The sequence below is a fragment of the Callospermophilus lateralis genome, chromosome 6 (assembly GCF_048772815.1).
Source record: "Callospermophilus lateralis isolate mCalLat2 chromosome 6, mCalLat2.hap1, whole genome shotgun sequence".
NCBI classification, from domain to species: Eukaryota; Metazoa; Chordata; class Mammalia; order Rodentia; family Sciuridae; genus Callospermophilus; species Callospermophilus lateralis.
This window is the reverse complement of record NC_135310.1, coordinates 124,885,615-124,906,298: the sequence shown is the minus strand read 5'-3', so window position 1 is coordinate 124,906,298 and position 20,684 is coordinate 124,885,615. Positions and strand designations below refer to the sequence as shown.

The 20,684-nt window shown below is 41.7% G+C and overlaps 1 pseudogene; it reads left to right on the top strand.

Moving 5' to 3' along the window:
- Positions 1-20,684, top strand: part of LOC143402031 (kinesin-like protein KIF26B) — a 67,485-nt pseudogene that overhangs the window by 26,465 nt on the left and 20,336 nt on the right.

The window sequence follows — 20,684 nt, the reverse complement described above, 5'->3', positions numbered from 1 at the left end:
AACAGACAGACATGGGTTGGATTTTCAGAAAGGGCCACTGAGACAATAAAAATTACTTGAAAATCAAAAAGACCAGTGTGGGTTCCTCAGTGGCCCCTGACTAAAGAAAAGATGCAAGTAGTCCATGATCTGGTCAAACAACAATTAGTGGAAGGACATATACAACCTTCCATATCTCCCCATAATACTCCCATTTTTGTCATCAAAAAAAAAATCTGGTAAATGGAGATTATTGCAAGATTTAAGAGCCATTAATAATGAGATGGTTATTATGGGACCTGCTCAATCAGGGATTCCTCAATTGTCTGCTTTGCCAAAAACCTGGCATGTTTTAGCTGTAGATATTAAAGATTGTTTTTTTTTCAACTCCAATTCATCCCGAAGATAGTCCACGTTTTGCATTTACTATCCCTACATTAAATCATAAAGGTCCTGATCAGAGATATGAATAAAAAGTACTCCCTCAAGGGATGGCTAACAGTCCAACTACGTGTCAAATATATGTTAACAAAGCAATCCAGCCACTTAGAAATCAAAATCCTGAACTACAGATATTTCACTATATGGATGATATATTATTGGCACATAAAGATAAAAACATATTGCTGGAATGTTATGCCACACTTGCAAACTTATCAAAAAATTATAATCTAGAAATAACAATAGATAAAGTACAATTAAATTTTCCAATTAATTATTTAGGAGTTCTATTATCCTCAACCATGGTCCATCCACCAAAAATTCAAATACGAGTAGATCAACTCAAATCACTTAACGACTTTCAAAAGTTATTGGAAGACATAAATTGGATAAGGCCTTATCTAGACATACCAACAGGAGAGTTGTTACCTTTATTTGATATTCTAAAAGGTCCATCAGATCCAAACTCACCTCACATGTTAACTCCTAAAGCAAGAAAGACATTAAAAATTATTAAAACATATATGGAAAATATACATTTGGTTAGAATTGATATAAGTTTGCCTTCATTATTTATTGTACTACCAACAAAAAATATTCCTACAGGAGTATTTTGACAAAAAGGTCCATTATTGTGGATACATTTATCTTATTCTCCTAACACTATTCTTACTAGGTATCCTGAGGCTGTAGGACAATTAATACTCAAAGGAATAAAAGCAGCAAAGGGAGTGTTTAAAATTTCTCCCAATAAAATTATTACTCCATATACTATGGATCAAATTGATGAGTTAGCTAATGACTTAAATACTTGGGCAATAATCATGTGTAAATCTAATGTTTCATTTGATGATCACTTACCATCTAATCCTTTGTTGTCTTTTTGGTCTAAGCATCCTGTAGATTTTCCAAAAATGACAAGAAAAACCCCTATCATGAATGCTCCAAATATATTCACTGATGGGTCAAATAATGGTACAACAACAGTAGTTACCCCTGATCAAACTTTTACATTTTTAGTACCCAAACAATCAGCTCAAAAGGTAGAGCTTAATACAGTTTTACAAGCCTTTTTGATGTTTAAACATTCTGTATTTAATTTATTTTCTGTTAGTCAGTATGTAGTTAATGCTATAGTATCTCTTAAAGATGCGGGTAGGATTTCCCCTTCTTCTACTGTTTTCTCTTTGTTTTCCACTGTACAAAGTCTAATCTGGGACAAAAAAGATCCATTCTTTATAGGACATATTAGGGCACATACAGGATTGCCTGGAGCCCTTAGTTTGGACAATGATTTAACAGATAAAACTACATATGACATACATATTTTCTCTACACTAGAAAAAGCTACAAATTTTCATAAAAGATTCCATGTTAATGCTAATACTTTACAAAAGCGTTTTAAAATAACTAAGGAACAAGCCAGACATATAATAAAACAATGTCAAAATTGTGTGACCTTTTACCACAAGTTAATCTTGGAGTCAATCCTAGAGGACTGATACCTAACCATATTTGACAGATGGACGTCACACACTTGCCAAAATTTAAAAAATTGAAATATTTACATGTTACAGTTGATACCTCTTCCAGATTTTTGATGGACTCCCTTCATGCCGGAAAAAAAAAAAAAAAAACTAAAGATGTTATAGCTCATTGCTTACAAAATTTTGCCACTGTGGGCGTTCCTAAACAGTTAAAAACCGATAATGGTCCTGGTTATACTTCTACCTCTTTTAAACAATTTTGCTCATCATTTGGTATTACTCATATAACAGGAATCCCATACAATCCACAGGGACAAGACATAGTTGAAAGAGCTCATCAAAGTATTAAAACGTACTTATTAAAACAAAAAGAGGGAATTGGAAAGGGGTATATATCCCCCAAAGATAAACTTAAAATAACACTTTTTACTCTAAACTTTTTAAATTTGGATTCATCAGGACTTAGTGCTGCGAAAAGACATATGTATCCAAAAAATGTACATAAGCCTAAAGAACTTTGGAAAGATATTCTAACAGGACAATGGAAAGGTCCTGATCCAGTGATTGTCTGGAGTCGGGGCTCTGTTTGTGTTTTTCCACAGGGAGAACAACAACCGATTTGGATTCCAGAAAGACTAACTAAAACGATTTCTACCCATCGAAAAAAAGATGATTTGACTCAAATCCATAACAGCTGATATCCAGAACTCCAGCTTGGCCATTCTTACATCTGCAACAGTGATTAACCAGAATGCTTTTTTCAATATCTATTTTATTATTGCATTTTTCCACATCATAAGGTTCTATTTTATTTTTTGAGCTCATACACACCTAGGTTAATGTTTTTTTGATCAGTTTTATTTTTTGACTGTGGAGTTTTTAAACATTGCAATGGAGATTTCACCTAGGTAAAGCTACAAGGCCTTTATTATTATCTTATGTGTTGTACGTTTGTTTGACATTTGTGTTTTGTGTTGTATGTCTGTGTGTGCGTATTTCCATATTTCATATATGAGAAGCGCTCATAAAAAATGGATCCAAATTATTATTTTTATTATTCATGTGATTTAAATGGCTTAATTTAAATTAGGTAAACAGTTGTTAAGGATTGTTTTTAAAGGTGGTTAACAGATCTGTTTGTTTACTAATTTAAATCAGGTAAACAGCTGTTAAGGGTTGTTTTTAAAGGAGGTTAACAGATCTGTTTGTTTACTTTCACCTTTCCTTTTCAATATATTTAATAATTCTTTTCAGGATAATGTCTCTTTAGCATCATTGCCAGAATTCCTATCTTCATCCCAGTGCCAGTGAAGACAAACTACAACTTCTATGAGAGCAATCACAGTAAACTGTATAAACTGATACATCAATAAATATAACTCAACAAGTAATGCTCAATCAAGGAGTCAACTTACTTTGGGAGGAAACGGGTTTTGGGAGGAGATAGACATATTGATAGATTCCTCTGCTTTGAACTACTTGCAGAACTTGCCTGGACTATGTAACTATCCTTTGGTGCAGCGAATTGTGGTAATGCTGGCATATTTTTGCTGATGGTGTCACCAGTGATGCAATTTTTCCAAAGGAGCTGTCAATTGGCTTGGTGTCGTGACATTTCTGTATCCTCCTCCCTTCTGCTAGTGATGATCTAAAATTTGGGGGCCAATGGCTATATGCTGGACCTGTAGTCAGTGATGGGTATGATCCAATTGCAGTGGTATCGACCTAAGACAGGAGGCTGACGCCTAAAGGTCAGTTTTCCGATGACGGGTGAAAACCATATGTTAAATTGGACAACCTACCAGGCACGGTCCTTAAGCCACATTAACCTCACTCCCCCACTGGCACCAAGGCCAAATTTGGGGGCCAACAGAGGTGAAACAAAAAACCTCACCCCCCCACTGGTACATAGACCTATCCACAAGTATGGCTGTATGCTGGACCGGTAGTCAGTGACGGGTATAATCCGGTTACAGTGGTATCAACCTAAAACAGGAGACTGATGCCTAAAGGTCAGTTTTCGTATGACGGGTAAGAACCATATGTTAAATTGGACAACCTACCAGACACGGTCCTTAAGCGACATTACTTGTTGTTTAATTAATCAGAAGTGGGGAGATGCTGGGAGCCATCAGCCAAGTAGGTATGACAATTTCCTTGCCAGTGTACCCTCATGTTTCTTTAGTGGAAGGACTCGTGGAAATAGGACATTTTGCAGGGACTTTGCATGTAAGGTGACCTTGCTCAAGGACCAGGGCAGATCCGTGTTTAGGGTGTTCCTGGTTTAGCATAATTGGAGATTAGGGTGTTCCCCGTTTAGAATAGGGCGTATCCTGCTGCCTGAGTTCCTCTTGAGTTCTTAGGGTCAGGCAGTATATTTTGGGAGACAGAAGCCCATGAGGTGTGGATTTGGGCAGAGAATGTGGATTTCCCCAGAGCGTGTTTGTAGAAGGCCGGTGTGAGATCTGGAATAAAGAATTGCTGTTTGAATCTACAAGCTGTGTGGTGGCTCGTGATTTGTGCCCAGCCAAACTGTGGCAGGTAGTAATTTAATTTCCTGGTATATACTCAAAATAAGAGATTCTGGGTCATATGGTAATTATTTTGATTTTTTTAGGAACCCCATACTGTTTTCCATAATGTTTGCACCAGTCTATATTCCTACTAACAGTGTGAGAGGGTTCCCTTTTCTCCATGGCCTTACAAACACTTGATATCTCTTTCCTTTGCTAACAGCTATCCAGACAGGTGTGAGATGGAACACAGTAGCCTCTTAGCCATTTGTATTTCATCTTTGGAGAAATGTCTATTCAGGTCCTTTGACACTTATTTTTGATACCAGGGATTGAACACAGGGGTGCTTAACCACCAACCATATCCCTAGTTCTTTTTATGTTTTATTTTGAGACAAGGTATCACTAAATGGCTGAGGCTGACTTTGAACTTGGGATCCTCCAGCCTCAGCCTCATGAGACACTGGGATTGCAGGTGTATACCACTGTGCCCAGCTCCTTTACCCATTTTTTAATTGGGATATATGTTTTCTTGCTACTGAGTTGTATGAGTTCTTTATAAATTTGGGGTATTAACTCTTTATCAGATATTTGGTTTGTAAATGTTTTTTTTCCTAATCTATATGTTGCCTTTTCATTTTGCTGGTTGTTTCCTTTGCTGCACAGAAGCTTTTTAGTTTGATGTAGTCCCATTAATTAATTTTTGCTTTTGCAACCTAAATTTTTGGTGTGATATAAAAAAAATCATTTCCAAGGCCAATGTCAAGGAGATTTTCCCCTATTTCCTTCTATAAATTTTATGATTTCAGGTGCTACATTAGGTCTTCATCCTTTTCAAGTTGATTTTTATGTATGGTATTAGTGTCCAGTTTTGTTCTTTTAAATGTAGAATTCCAGGTTTTTCAGCACTATTTTTAATAGCTTTATTTTGTTTATTTAGTTTTATATGGTGCTGGTAACCGAACATGGTGCCTCACACATGCTAGGCAAATGCTCTCCCACTAGCCCACTCTTCCCAGCCCCAGATCTATTTATTGAAGGCATTATTCTCTTCCTATCTTGTGTTCTCTTGATGTCTTTTCAAAAATTAATTAGTTGACCATATATGTTTGGATTTATTAAAGGGCTCTCTATACTGTTCTGCAGTCTGTGTGTCTGTTCTTATGCTAGTACCATAGCATTTTGATTACAATAGCTTTTTCTTATAGAATTTTAAACCAGGAAGTGAAATATCTCCAACTTTGTTTTTCTTTCTAAGAATTGCTTTGACTATCCAAAGTCTTTTGTGATTCCATAAAAATCATAGAATTGTTTTTTACTACTTCAGTGAAGAGTTCCATCAGAATATTGATAGAGATCAAATTGAATCTGTATATTGATTTAAAATGAGCATTTTAGCTGAATTCTTTGGATCCATGAATGTAATTCTATGCTATATCTTTCCATTTAGTTGTCTTCTCTTCAGTTTCTTTTATTGGCATTTTATAGTTTTGAGTATAGATTATTTTTACCTCCTTGGTTAAATTTATTGTTTTTTTTTTATTTCATTTTGGGGGAGGTCATTATTTGGGTACATAAATCCCACAGAGTTTATATGTTGATTTTATATTCTGAAGCTTTATGGAATTCATTTAGTAGTTCCAATAGTTTTTTGTTTTGTTTTGTTTTTGGTGTAGTCTTCCTTGTTTTCCACATATGAGATTATGTCATCTCCAAATAGAAAGACTATTTTTCCTTTAAGATTTGGAACCCTTTTCTTTTTTTCTTTTATTTCTTTTATTTTTCCTGTCTGATTGCCTTTGCTAATACTACCAGAACTATGTTTAATAGAAGTGGTAAAAGTAGGCATCCTTCCCTTGTACAACATCTCAGAGAAAAAGCTTTCAGTTTTTCCTCATTGATTATGACATTAGTAGTGTTTTTTTCATAAATGGCCTTTATTGTATTGAGAAACGTTCTTTGTAACCTAAACTGTTGATGGTGTTTATTTAAAAAAAAATGATGTAGCACTTTGTCAAATGTTTTTTCTGCGTCAATTGAGGTACTAATGTGTGCTCTATCTTTCTATTAATATAAAGTATCACAGTGATTAATTTGTATATATTAAACCCACCTTGCATTTTAGAGATAAGTCCCTGTTGATCATAGTATACAATTTGTGATATATTATCAAATTTGATTTGCTAACACTTTATTGAAGATTTTTGCATCAATGTTCATCAGGTATATTGGCCTATAGCTTTTCCTTCTTATGACTTCTTTGTCTGTTTTAGGTATCAAGATGACTGAGGTAATTACCTCAATCACTTTTGTTATTGATCTCTTCAGACTTTCTATTTCTTCCTGATCTAACATTGGTACGTTTTCTTTCCTTTAGGTCATCAATTTTGTTGGCCTATGTATCTGTGAATTTTCCAAAATTTCTACTGTTTCTGTTTTATAGTTTCATACCATTTTGGTCAGAAGATACTTGACATGATTTCAGATTTTTAAAATTTGTTATGACTTGTTTGTGGCCTGCCATATGATCTATCCTGAAGATGCCCCAGGTACATTAGAGAATAATGTACATTCTGCTATTGTTGGATGCTCTAAGGTCCACTTTGTTTAAAGTGCAATTCTGTTTCCAGTATCTCCTTATTAATTTTCTTCCATTGTTGGAAGTGGAGTATTGCTATTTTTATATTGCTGTTTCTTCTTTCATGTCCTTTTTATACTTTCTTTATATATTTGGGTGCTCTGAAGTTGGTTAAGTGTAAATTTACAATTGATATGTCCTTTTGAAGAATTAAGCCCTTTATCATGAAATAATTACCTTCATCATCTCTGTGACAGTTTTTGACTTGAAGTCTAATTTATCTGACATAAGTATAGCTACCTCTGCTCTATTTGGGTTGCTATTTGCATGGACTATCTTATTCCATGTCTTCACCTTTAAAAGTCCATGTGTGCCATAAAACTAAAGAAGGTTTATTGTAGACAGCATACTGTTGGATCATGTTTACTTTGAATCCATTCAGTCACTCTGTCTTTTTATTGCACAATTTTCTTCATTTCATTCAAAGAAATTACTGATAGGAAAGGATAACTTCCATTTGTTCATTGTTTTCTGGTTGTTTAATTCTTTCCTTTTTTTTCTGGGATGCCAGGAGTCAAATCTAGCATCTTGCACATGCTAGACAAGTACTCTAACATAGAGCAACTCCCAGCTCTGTTTCTTCCTCTTTATCGTGTATCTGCTATTGTTTTTTGCTTTTGGGTCACCATGAGGTTTATATAAAATATCTTATAGTTATAATAAACTATTATAAAAGATCTAAAAATTCTACATCTTTTTTTTTCTCTCAGTTATACTTTTGATATTGTAATTTACACATTCTTACACTGTATATATATATTTTAATATCTTCATTTTATTTATTTATTTTTATGTGGTGCTGAGAATTGAACCCAGTGCCTCACATGTGCGAGGCAAATGCTCTGCTACTGAGCCACAACCCCAGCCACTTATACTATATATTTAACAACATATCATAGTTATAGTTTTTTTTAACTGTTTTGAACTATAGCATTCATACTAGAGATATGAATGGACTTACAGACTACCATTATAATGTAAGATGATTCTGAATTTGATTATATATTTACCTTACCAGTAAATTTTATACTTTCATGTGCTTTTACGTTAGTAATTAGCTTTTCTTATTGAAGAACTCCTATAACCATTTCTTGTAAGGTAGATCTAACAGTAGACCCCACTCAGCTTTTGCATGTCTGAGAACGTACTTCTTCATTTTGGAAGGTCAGTTTTGATGGGTATAATATTCTAGGCTGTCAAGATTTTTTTTTCAGCACTTTAAATAAGTTCTTCACATTCTCTCCTATCCTGCAAGGTTTCTGCCAACGAATCCATTGAAAACCTATATCCACTGATATAAGAGATCCTTTATGCGTGACTTGTTCATTTGTACAAGTAAAATATCAAAAATTTTGATATTTTTGCTGCTTCTTAAATTCTCTCCTAGACTTTGCCTTTTGATGGCTTGAATATAATGTGTCTTGCCAAGGACTTCTTTGGGTTGAATTTTGAGCTAATGAAGCTGAATATCCATTTTCTCTCCCAGGACTTAGAAATTTTTCAGCAATTATTTTGTTAAATAAGTCTTTTGTCCATTTCTCTGCGTTCTTCTGAAATTCCTATAATGAGAATGTTTGTTCACTTAATGATATCCCATAAGTCTTGTAGCCTGTTTTTACTTTTTTTCATCCTTTTTTACCCTAAGTAATTTCAAAAGACCTATCTTCAAGTTTTTCAATTGATCTTTTGCTTGATCTAGTCTGTTGTAGGTGTTGGCAACAAGATACCTGATAGGTTATTTTAATGATATCTCTTCGCTGAATTTTTTATTCAAATTGTGAATCATTTTCCTGTTTTCACTAAGTTGTCTCTCTGTACTCTCTTATATCTTGCAGAGTTTCCTTAAAGTCATTATCTTGAGTTCGTTTTAAAGCAATTCATAAATTTCCTTTTCTTTAGGGTCAGTTACTGGAGAATCATTGGGTTCCTTTGATAGTATCATTTTTTCCTGCTTTTTCATGTTTCTTGTGTCCCTTCGCTGATGTCTGTACATGTGATAGAATGGCCATCTCTTTTAAACTTTACAGAGTGACTTATGTAGGGAAAGACTTTCACCTGCAGATAGGTCTTAGGTGGTGGCTGGGAAAGGTACATGATTATGGTTCTGAGTGGACATAGTGGTATAGCTTCCATGTAGATTCTTAGCTGTGGTCAATGTCAGTGATGTCTGTTGACATTTCAATGGCATAGGCTGTAGGAGATTGTGTAAGTGAATGCTGTTAAAAGAATGCTGAATAACAAAAGTTTGGGGGTGTCTTCTTGTTCTCACTTTCCCTACAATGATGAGTTTTGGCATTGAGTCTGACATGGCCCACAAGTAGTTGCAGTGGCATTGGGCCCCAGGGTACAGGTTCTTAGAGCAGCTATAGACCCATGGTTCTGGACTCAGGGTCTCACAATCCTACAAGGACACCTGGGATTTGGGTCCTAGGTTCACTTTCCAAGACACTTTGGTAAGCAGATTGCCTGCACAGCTGATTCTGAAGCACACTACAGCAACTTGGATCAAGGGAACTGGATTTTACTTATGATTCTGATCTTGGCGTCAGGGTCCAACACTGGCCTGCCTTCAGGGAAGATGGGGTGCTCTGGGGGTTTAGACACTAGTAAACAAGGCTCAGCTATGATTTGGGAACTAGATCCAATAGGGACATTAGCAACTCTGATCCTAAGAGATAAGGTCCCCATTAAGATGACACTGGACCTTTGGAATTGTAGGACATGGCAGATTTCCAGTGACAGAAAGATCCAGAAATAGTAAAGAATAGCTGTGGCTGGACTCTAGGGGACAAGGATTAATGTAGTGAAGACTACTCCCCAGTAAGTGAAGACTACTCCCCAGCAAGGTTCCACAGCTCAGACTTCGGGATTCTAGACCAGTTCCAGGGAAGAAGAGTGCTACAGCTATTTGGCCTGGATACAGCTCTCTGTCCTGGAGGACAGATTGCACAGCTCACCCAATACTCTGCTTCAAGGGGGGAATGGGATCCCATGCCAGCAGCTTGGCTCAGCCACTGCACTTTGTTCCCTAGGGGCAGGGAGTGCCATGCCATTTCAGCTCAGGTTTCAGGCAGAGCATTACTTCCCTGGGAGGTCAAAGCAGGGATTCCCTGAGGGGCAGGGCACTGATTCATCTTTGGTTCTGGGGGCCATTACTGTTGTGGGTAGTCAGTGTATCATTCCCCTGGGAGGCAGGGCTCCAAGTCAGCTCAGATCCTGAGCAGCAGGGCAGAACTTTGACTAGGCAGGATGGGTAGAGTGGATCCATGCGGTTGGTCCCCCAAGATAGACTGTAGCAGCATTTGGGCTCCAAGATGGTAAGTTATCAGATGGGGCTGGTATATGAGTACTCTCAAGGGATAGAGAAGTGCAGTGGGTACTCGCCCCCAGACCAGGACAATGTTCTCATTTCACAGTTGTGCAGTTCATTAGCTGCACTCGTCACAGGGGATGGGGAGCAATGTTGACTTCTTCATCTGGAGATAATGCAGCTGTGTGGACTCCAGGTAGCTCCCTGAGTAAGACTTAGTGCCTGTGAAGACTGCAGGAGTCCCCAGTGGCAGGAACTTAGGTGGTCATGGTGGTAAGGTGGGCAGTTCCTCTTGCCTACCTTTTCCCTGCAAGGAGAAGTCCTTCCTGATTCCATATTGATCCTGACTGAGGGATGAGGTGCCAGGGGTGAGGTATTTCCTTCCTCTAAGAGGCCATCCTGGTTTTCTGCACTCTACAGGGTTTCTGCTACTCATTTGATATATTCCAGCATTCTTCAGTTATTTCCATCAAAATGTAGTTCTTTGTTTGTGGATTTGGCTGTCCTTTGGGTGGGGGGGCACAAGAAGAAGGAGCTTCTAGTCACTCATCTTGCTGATTCCATTTAACTTTAGCTTTTATCAGAGGATATCATGATGAGATTTCACACAACCATTTCTCTCCCTGTACTCCTTAGTACAGTACAGTCACTCTTACCTGAGTTGGTGCTTAACAAATGCTTCTAGAAGGAGGAGTTGCATACAGTAATGAGATAATTAATTGAGTGAACATGAGTGTGCTGACATTCCCTTTGGAAGGACAGACTGCTTCTGCAGGCAGTAAGTGATTTGAGCCACCATCAATGACTGCAGCCTGGTGCTCCAGTGCTTTCAAAAGCCAAACATTTGTTTCTCTTTGCCTGTTTCCATGGAATTGGCTTTTGCTCTTGCTTCATGAAACATCTGAAGTAAAAGAGGGACAGCACAACTATTGAATATATTATTGAGTACTAAAGAAAGTAAGACACACCTTCATCCTCTGGGTGATTCTGTATCTGGAATGACATCACAGTTGCCATTACTCTAGAGAGGGGTCAGCAAATGTCTTTTATAAAGAACAAGATAGTAAAGATACTTTGTAGGCTCTGTTACAACCAATTTACTCTTGTAATACCAAAAGCAGCCTCAGACAATATGTAAACAACCAGGTTCATTGTGTTCCAATAAAACTTAATTTATAAAAATAAGCAGTGGTCAGTTTGGCTCCTGCGGCCCTAGTTTGTTGGCCCCTGTTATAGAGTGCTTCATGATCTCTCATGTTCTTTTAAAATTATTATTAATTAAAATATGCTTATTTTGTGGAGATATGTCAGAGGGAGGGAACACAGCTAGCAAGTGTGAGGCCCTAGGTTTGATCCCCAGCACACAAAAATAAAATAAAACAAAATGTGTTCATTATTCTGTTCTTTTTCATTGCTTTTATGGTAGCCAATGAAAGGGTTGACTTATTTTGAATAGCAAGATTTTTAAAAAATTACTTTTAAAGGCATATGTGGTCAGGTTGGGCAGGAGGTGAAATGTATGTCCATAAAACATGGCTACTTAACAGAATGCCATGTTCTTCCCCAGACCCCAGTCAGCTTAGTTTCATAACCAGTACCTTCTCGCTCTTATCCTCTATAGCAAGGGCCCCTCTCATATGACCCCAAGACTCTGCCTCCCTCTAGCCAGCATGACACTCAGGCAAGACTAGCCAGCAGCTCACCCCTTCTCTTCTGTCACTTCAGCCTTGATACTAAGCTGTGAACTGAGTTCATGCTGACCATACAAACTCTCTGGAAACTCTTTAGTTCCCTCCCCACAATACTGAGTTCAGCTTATGGTTGGCAGCCTTTGGTACCCTGCCCCTTCCTTCACCTGCCCTTCTCACTCACTTGCTAATCTTTGTTCCAAGTTAAGGGGTTATCATGAGGTTGAAAAAGCCAAGGTTTTCTCTCCACCATATTTTACTCCCCTAAGGGCGTGTCTTTGAGTCTAGATTGGCCCAAGCATAAAAGTCTGGTTGGCAGTTTTACTGGGTTTCTTTCAACAAGGAGAGTGAAAATGCTGGTTGCCAAGCAACACATATGCCATGACTTCTTCCAACAATGTGAGGTTCAGAAAAATAGCAAGAAGCATTTGTCTATATCATCATATCATGACCGGGGATCCTGTGGGACAGGCAGTGCCAGCAGGTTGATACAACAACATAATATCTTTTCATTCCAACTTTGGTGTCTTTCCCTGGAGACTCACCTGGAGAGACAGAGGAGCAGGCCTTCCGCTTGGTGCAACTGATGGACAGACTTATCATGTAGAATGCTGTAGTATAGTCAGTCATCACCATTTGTAGATTCCGTAGTTGCAAATTTTCCTACTTGATAAAATTTCTTTCTAATTTTTTAGTTAGCTTTTTCACTACAGTGACTAAAAGGGCCAACCAGAACAATTGTAGAGGAAAGATTTATTTGAGGGATCACAGTTTCTCAGTCCATAGAAGCCCAACACCATTCCTCGGAGTTCCAGGTGAGACTAAACATCATGGCAGAAAAGTGTGGCAGAGGAAAGCAGCTCACATGATGATCAGAAACAGGGAGATATATACAAATATATTCCCCAAAGCCACATCCCCAATTTCCACCTCCTCCAGCCACATCCTACCACTTCAGTTACCACTCAGTAAATCCCTATCAGGATTAATTCACTTATATGGTTAAGATCCTTATAACCCAATAATTTTTCCTCTGAACCTTCTACATTGTCTCACACATGAGCTTTTGGGGGACACCTCATATCCAAACCATAACAGTAATCCCTGAACAATACTCAACACACTTCAGAATCATTACAGGACTTGCAGAGTGGTGGAAACTTTGAGTTTCCAACCCATATATTCCCCATTGAAATGGCACAGGGTGCTACTCTGCCTTCTTATGTCAGCTCGTCTATTTATAAATAAGTGTGCTTTCAAGTTGATGTACTGCTACATGGTTTTTGTTTTGTTTTGCATTTTTGTGTTTTTGTTGGTGATTTCACTGTTTTAAATGATCCTGTGCATGGTGCTAACATGTTGCCTAATGTAACAAAGGGCATGAAGGCTGTGATGTGCCTTGTGGAGAAAACACACATGTTAAATAAGCTTCACTCAGGCCCGAGTTACAGTGCTGTCGACTGCAAGTTTAATATTAATGAATCAATACAACAGTACATTCAGAAAAAGGAAGAGGAAATTCCCTGATCTACATGTAAGAGCACTCCAGAAAATACTAAGTTAATATCTGTAGAATATAATGAAGCTATCAAAATGATTTTATTTTTATTTTATTTTTTTAGAGATAGAGAGCGAGAGAGAGAGAAAGAGAGAAAGAATTTTTTAATATTTATATTTTTTTAATTGTTGCCAGACACAACATCTTTTTTTTATGTGGTGCTGAGGATCGAAACCGGTCCGCACGCATACCAGGTGAGCGTGCTACCACTTGAGCCACATACCCAGCCCCCAAAATGATTTTAAAAAGTAACTGAATTTGCAGATTCATGAGATGATAAACAGTTAAATAAATAAAAATCTGTAGCCCAGTGTATTGTTGAGAGGCTAAAAGCCAAAGAAATTTATGGTCATATTACTCTGGTTCAGGAAATTATTGAACCCTTCTTGGTTAGTGTTTATTATAAAGCAATAATGCATATGTTTTAGTACTTATTAGGAATAGGAATTAAATAAGTTATCTTTCAACAGAAATACAAATAAAACAAGGTTTGTAATGATCAGTTGATGAAACTTTTGTGATGGGATCCTCACCAGAGACTCACTAAACCATGCATTTCCCCAAAAAGTCATGGACAATTTTTCACTAATTCAGGACTCACACATATTTTATAGAACCTATATGATCATCACTATCCCAATTGGAACCCATCTTCTGCATTCCATATTGAAGACAAGGCCAAGGTGCACTGTCTTTGCCATGATAAGACTCAACCTCTCCACTGAATGGCTAGGTCCACGACACGTCCTTTCTGGACATGAAGGGAGTTAAATGTATGCAGCTGGTCCATGGTGCCCCCCCACACCTCCCTTATTGTTCCTTTCACCACTTCTTTCACTGGTTATTTTGTGAAAGGGAAGCCCTGGTATATTTATAAACTGTCCTTGTACTGAGCCGTTGTGATCTCAGCATCCCTGAACAGACACCTTAATTGGTCTCAGATGGGAAGGAAAAACTATCACACCACAGTCTCTCCTACCTGAAGCTGGATTCAGGTCACATGTGAAATGGCCCCTTGTCTGTTGACAGTTGCCTGCATCTCCCACAGTCTGCTGAACTGGACAGTCCATCCCCAGGGGATTCAGACATGCAGATGAACTCCTCTCATCTGGCATTACAAACACATCGCAGAGATATGAACATAGGGCATGGGAAACACAGAGGCAGCCTCAGCCTTCAGGGGAGGGGATGCTCCAGAGATGAAATGACACTTGGTAAATGCTGCTGATGAAGTAAGAAGAGGCCCTTTAAAAGCAAGACAGAAAAAATGGTAGAACAAGTATAGAAATGGAAAAAAAAATTTGAGACATTCCTGTACAATACTTAAAGTGTCCAGAAACAGAATCGGTAAACCCATGGGCCTCATTATCACCACTCTGGACACTTTGGCCCCATACAGCAACTGAAAAGTTCCCAGAGGAGGCCTTTCTAGAAAGTTCTTTCTATTACTGAGCAAGTGATTATTTGGGCTTATTTCTGTGTTTCTCCACTTATCAGGAATACAAATACATTTGTCCTTCTGTGCTACTAGATACAAATATGAGAATTAAGAGATAAAGTGGTTCCAACTCCTTGTAAGACATTTTGCATGTATTATAAACACATAGATCTTCAATACAAGTTCTCAGCAGGGAACTGCTTTTTGTTACAGGGATTGTCTGTGTGCACAGACTTGCAGAGAAAGGCAGTGTATGCAGATAGCATGCTGAGTCACTGGTCACAATGTCATTTTTTCCTGATCCCTTCTTCCCATTTCTATTCCCAGGCCTCATTATGTGCAATGTCATATGCACACAGACACACAGGAACACCCCATCACATCCAGAATAGAAGTGCCCAGCGAGGTGTTTGCATGAATTTCATCTTTGGAGTAAGAAGCACTTGCTCAGCTGCCAACCACAAATAGCCCCATGCTCCCATGCTGGAAAATGATGCTAATTGGTGTGCCATTTAAAAAAAGGAAGAAAAAATACCAACCACAACAAAATAACCATGTACAGACCTAAAGACCTACCCTGACAGTCAATGTGAAGCATGGCCCATTAATGCAGCCTTAATTCACTTTGTTTGGCAGAGAGAGCAAGCTCACCATGCTGCTTCGGGAGTCTCTGAGGAACATGAACTGTCACACCACCATGAACACTCACATCTCTGCCGCAGCTGGGAACTATGCAGAAACCCTGTCTACCATCCAGATCACATCAAGGGTCTTGAGGATGAAGAAGAAGAAGACGAAGGTAAGCAGTTCACAGTGGGTGCAGTGGGTAGTGGAGCTTTGGAGCCTTGCCCCAGTACTGAGAGAGAGAGAGACAAATCAATATTGCTGATCCCCAAACACAGGGGTTCATGTGAAAGCATCACTGCTGTGGTCCCCATTTGGGGGCAGAGAAACCTTCCCACTGACAGGAGAGAATCAGGTCTTCTTCTAGCCCTGGGCATCCAGCCTGACCTCTGACAGGTAGTGCTTGGTGTGCTTTAGATAAATTTTGAGATGAAAAATGTTGGAGAGATGGAAATTATTCAGTTTTTCTCTTGCCTTACTGGTCCTATGTAGATGAAGACTGTGTCCTTCAATGAGTCAACTCTCTAAAGAGGGTTATTAACTTCTTGCTCATGTGGCCCTATTGCCCACCCCCCATGTTCAGGAGTGATTTCCTGACTGCTGGAATTGTCGTGTTAATTCAATGTTTTCTGCTTGATACTGAGTCTGCTAGATGCCACTGGGCTCCTTTCCTCTGGCAGAAGCAAATCCCAGACAGTGGCAGCTTGGCAAGAATTCCTGAGAGGACCATGGTGGTTGTGGCCACTCAGATCCTGGGGTGGGGCGGGCAGCGATTAACATGTGGGAGGGCTTTTCTTTCCTTCTCCTTTATGTATCTTTTAATGGGGGGATTGAGTATAAAACAGGGTTTCCCAACCAATGTTCTGTTAGTTGTATTCAGGAATAGCCCTTAAGAGGTAAGAAGGGGACTGCATCTCCTCTGCTGAGCAGCCTCTAATTCCTCAGAGTGCCATATAGGGATTATCATAAGCACATACACCTATAACATGGAACATTGGGCACTCTGGTATGGCCCACTGGAGTCATGGTTCTGCTTTTCAATGTGGGAGATCAATCAAAGGGACGTTCAGTAGCTCCTGTTGAGTCAGTGGCTTCTACCATTTACCACATAATGTCAGGCTCCCTGGGAGGGCTGTCTCAGAGGTGCCACATATTAACTGTTCTCTCACTCATAGTACATGTTGATCTCCTCTGGTGGAGAAAGCTCCTGTGAGGAAGGTAGAATGTGCAGGCCCACCCAGATGAGAACTTTCCATACCAGAGCCACGGTGGACCCCGACTTCCCCATTGCGCACCTGTCCAGTGATCATGACTACTCCTCCAGCAGCGAGCAATCTTGTAACACTGTCATCTACATTGGGCCTAATGGCACAGCCCCCTCTGACAAGGAGCTCACTGACAATGAGGGGCCCCCAGACTTTGTTCCCATTGTACCTGCCCTGCAGAAGACCAGAGGTGACAGCCAGCCCACAGAGGAAGGAGAGGCTGCAGGCAGCAAATCAGAAAGGGACTGCTTGAAGTGTAACACATTTCCTGAGCTGCAAGAGAGACTAGACTGCATTTATGGCAGCAAGAAGCCCAGTAAGTTTCCTTTTGAAGAGCTGCCTGTACAGTTTGGGGCAGAGCAGGCGAGCAAATGCCCCTCATTAAGCCAAGTGTCTGGGGCAAACTCACTTTCTGAGTGCGATAAGGAAGACAATGCGTCAGATGGCCAGCTGACTGATTGGGAAGGCCCAGACAACCTGGCCTGTAAGATGCAAAGGAATCACTCCCCTGTGCCTGCCACAGTATGCAGCAGCAGCCCCACCCCAGCCTCACCCTGAAGCATCCCAGGCAGCAGTGGCCAGATGGTGCACAGCCCCGTCCTCCAGAGCAGCCAGGAGAGCCTGAACTTCTGTGGCTTCATGGAGGGCAAGCCCAGGCCCATGGGCTCCCCCCAGCTGGTCATTGCCAGCCTATCCAAGACTTCTGAGTACAAACCCCCCAGCTCTCCTTCCCATAGACGCAAAATCTATACCCAGAAGGGGGTCCTGCCAAGCTCTGCTCCACTGCCACCATTAAGCAAGGATTCTGGCATGGTCTCTAGCAAGTCCTTGCTGCAGCCTGAGGTACGTACCCCTCCAGTTGGAATGAGCCCCCAGGTTTTGAATAAATATATGTCTGCTGGAAGTGAGGGGTTCCCAGAAAACCCTGTTGAGAAGGAGCATCAGGCAGCATCCCCTCCAGACCCCAAGAAGGAGATTCTGAGCACCACAAAGGTGACCATGCAGCAGCTATTGAAGCTGAATGGGGAGGATGAGCTGGTGTTCACGCTGGTGGAAGAGCTGAACATCAGTGGAGTCCTGGACAGTGGCCGTTCCACCAGCATCATCAGCTTCAATAGCGACTGCTCTGTGTAGGCTTTAGCCTCAGGCTCCCGGCCCATCAGCATCATCATCAGCATCAGCAAAGATCTGGAGGGCTACTCCAGCATGGCTCCCGTCTCTGAAGTGAGCATCACACAGTTCTTGCCCATTCTGAAGCTAAGCCTGGATGCGAAGGCTCAGGAGACAGGCAGCAGGCGTTCCTCCATCAGCTCCTGGCTAAGCGAGATGAGCGCTGGCAGTGATGGCAAGCAATCATGTCACAGTTTCATAGCCCAGACATGTTTTGGGCATGGGGGAGGCCATGGCAGAACCTCCAGCCTCAGAGTTTGTTAGCAGCATCCAGAACACTGATGTGGTGTGCAGAGAGAAGCCCAAGGCAGGCCCTGACAACCTGCTCATCTTGTCTGAGGTGGGGGAAGACTCTTTCAACAAAGCCACCCCCATCAAAAGCTGCAAAATATCCACACTGGAAAAGGCCATGGTCACCATCTCCAATACAGCCAACCTGAGCAATTGCGAAGGGTCCATGCCCATGAAGACCAACATTATGGTTTACCCCTGCATTGCCATGAGCCCTCGGGATGTGCAAGAGCCTGAGGCTTCTACTGTCATCTCCAAAACAGCTGCCAGAGCAGCCCCGTCTCAGGAGAGTAAAGAAACCAGTGCAAAAAAAGAGATGAAATTTGAGGACCCCTGGCTGAAACGAGAAGAGGAAGTGAAAAAAGAGAATGCTTTTCACAGTGAAGAAGGGATTAGATATGAAACTGCCACAGGCCCCTCTAAGCCTGAGACCAGACCAGAGCAAGAACAGGATAGGAAGCCCAGCCCGGGCGACAGGCTCAGCAGCAGCAGTGGAGCGGTATCTGCCTCCCCAGTGACTGACAGCTTCAAGAGGGTTGTGGATGGATGTGAGATGGCTCTGCCTGGTTTGGTGGCCCAAAGGCCAATGTATTCCAGCAAAAGCCTGAAATCCTGCATCCTTCCTAGAGCATTTCATAAAGCCAGCAGACACGAGGAGCTAGACAACTTCTTCTACCACTGCAGTGCTGACAGCAATGGCCTGGGGACAGCATCAGGCACCCAGGCCTCTAAGGCAACCCTGGAGCACAAGGTAGCTTCACCCAAGCATTGTGTCCTTGCCCTGCCTAAAGGGAATTCCCCTCTGCCCCCTGTTCACAAGTCCAGCTTGGATCAGAAGAACCGGGCCAGTCCCCAGCACAGTCCCAGCAGCAGCAGCACCACCAGCAGTCCCTTGAACCAGCCAGCCACATTCTTTGCCAGATTCCCTGATAAGACCAGCAACAAGATGAAGGATGCCAGTAGCAGTAGCAAGTTCTTCAGTGCCAAGCTGGAGCAGGTGGCCAGCAGAACCAACTCTCTTGGCAGAATAACAGTCAGCCACTACAAAAGCTTGTTGCTGGAGAGGGCGGAGAGCCTGTCCTCCATGAGCTCGTGACTGCACACTGACAAAGACGGAACCATGCCACTTGCTGGCAGGAGCCTGGACCAGCAGCACAGGGGCCTCACCACCCAGCTGCAGCACCACCCAGTCAGCAGGGGCTTCGTCCAAGGCCAGCCAGTCCAAGATTTCAGCCGTAAGCAAGCTCCTCCTGGCTAGCCCCAAAGCTCGCAGCCTGTCAACCTCCACCACCAAAACCCTCAGCTTCTCCACCAAGTCGCTGCCTCAGTCAGTGGGCCAGAGCTCCAACGTGCCCCCCAGCAGGAAGCACATGTCCTGGTTCACCCAGTCAGTCAGCAGGAACTGAAGCTCTGGATTGGCTTCCAAACTGCCTCTGAGAGCAGTCAATGGGCGCATCTCTGAGCTGCTGCAAGGGAATGGGGGCGCCCGGGGATTGCAGGTGGGGTCTGGACCCGAGGCGGAGGAGCACAGTGGCGCTCCCGTGGAGGACAAGCCCGCAGCAGCGCACCTGCTGTCCTCGCCCTACAGGAAGATCACCCCACCACGGAAGCCACACCAGTGCAGCACGGGGCATGGCAGTGACAAAAGCAGCGTGTTGAGCCGGGAACTCCCGCTGGCCATGGGGAAGACTGCCCTCTTCTACCACAGTGGTGGCAGGAAGCAGCTACCAGAGCATGATGAGGAACAGCGAGGCCACCGGCAGTGCGTCCTTGGCCCAGGACTCCATGAGTGAGAACAGCAGCTTTGTGGACGCCAGGTGCAGGAGCCTGAAACTCCCAAAGAAATGGTCCAATTCAGGCAGGCACTTGAGGACAGGGTCCCAGGAAGGTAAAGGGCAGGTGTGTGTGTGGTCCACTGCTCCCCTGTCCTCTGATGAGGGGACCTCCAGGTCCTGGGGATTGAGATCTCATCTCTTCTTTCTGATATCCTGTCACTTGTAGTTCTTGGCTAGGGATAGAACCACAGAAGGCTTCACTGTAAAAACTTGTTGTTGTGTGCATCATTAGACCTTGAGGCTGCCACCATCCCTCACTTTCAGCAGGGGGAAAGGCCAGGGTGCTGGATGCACAGGAGCATCCATGAATCACTGGCTCTTCCTCTATGGTGTCTCCTTACCTGGTCCCTGAGCAGTCGCTTTATTTGCTCAAGCACTGTACTACTTTTGAGAGGTCTCTGAGGGATCAGGCCAGGTTCCCTGACCTCAGGACTACAGAAACCTGTA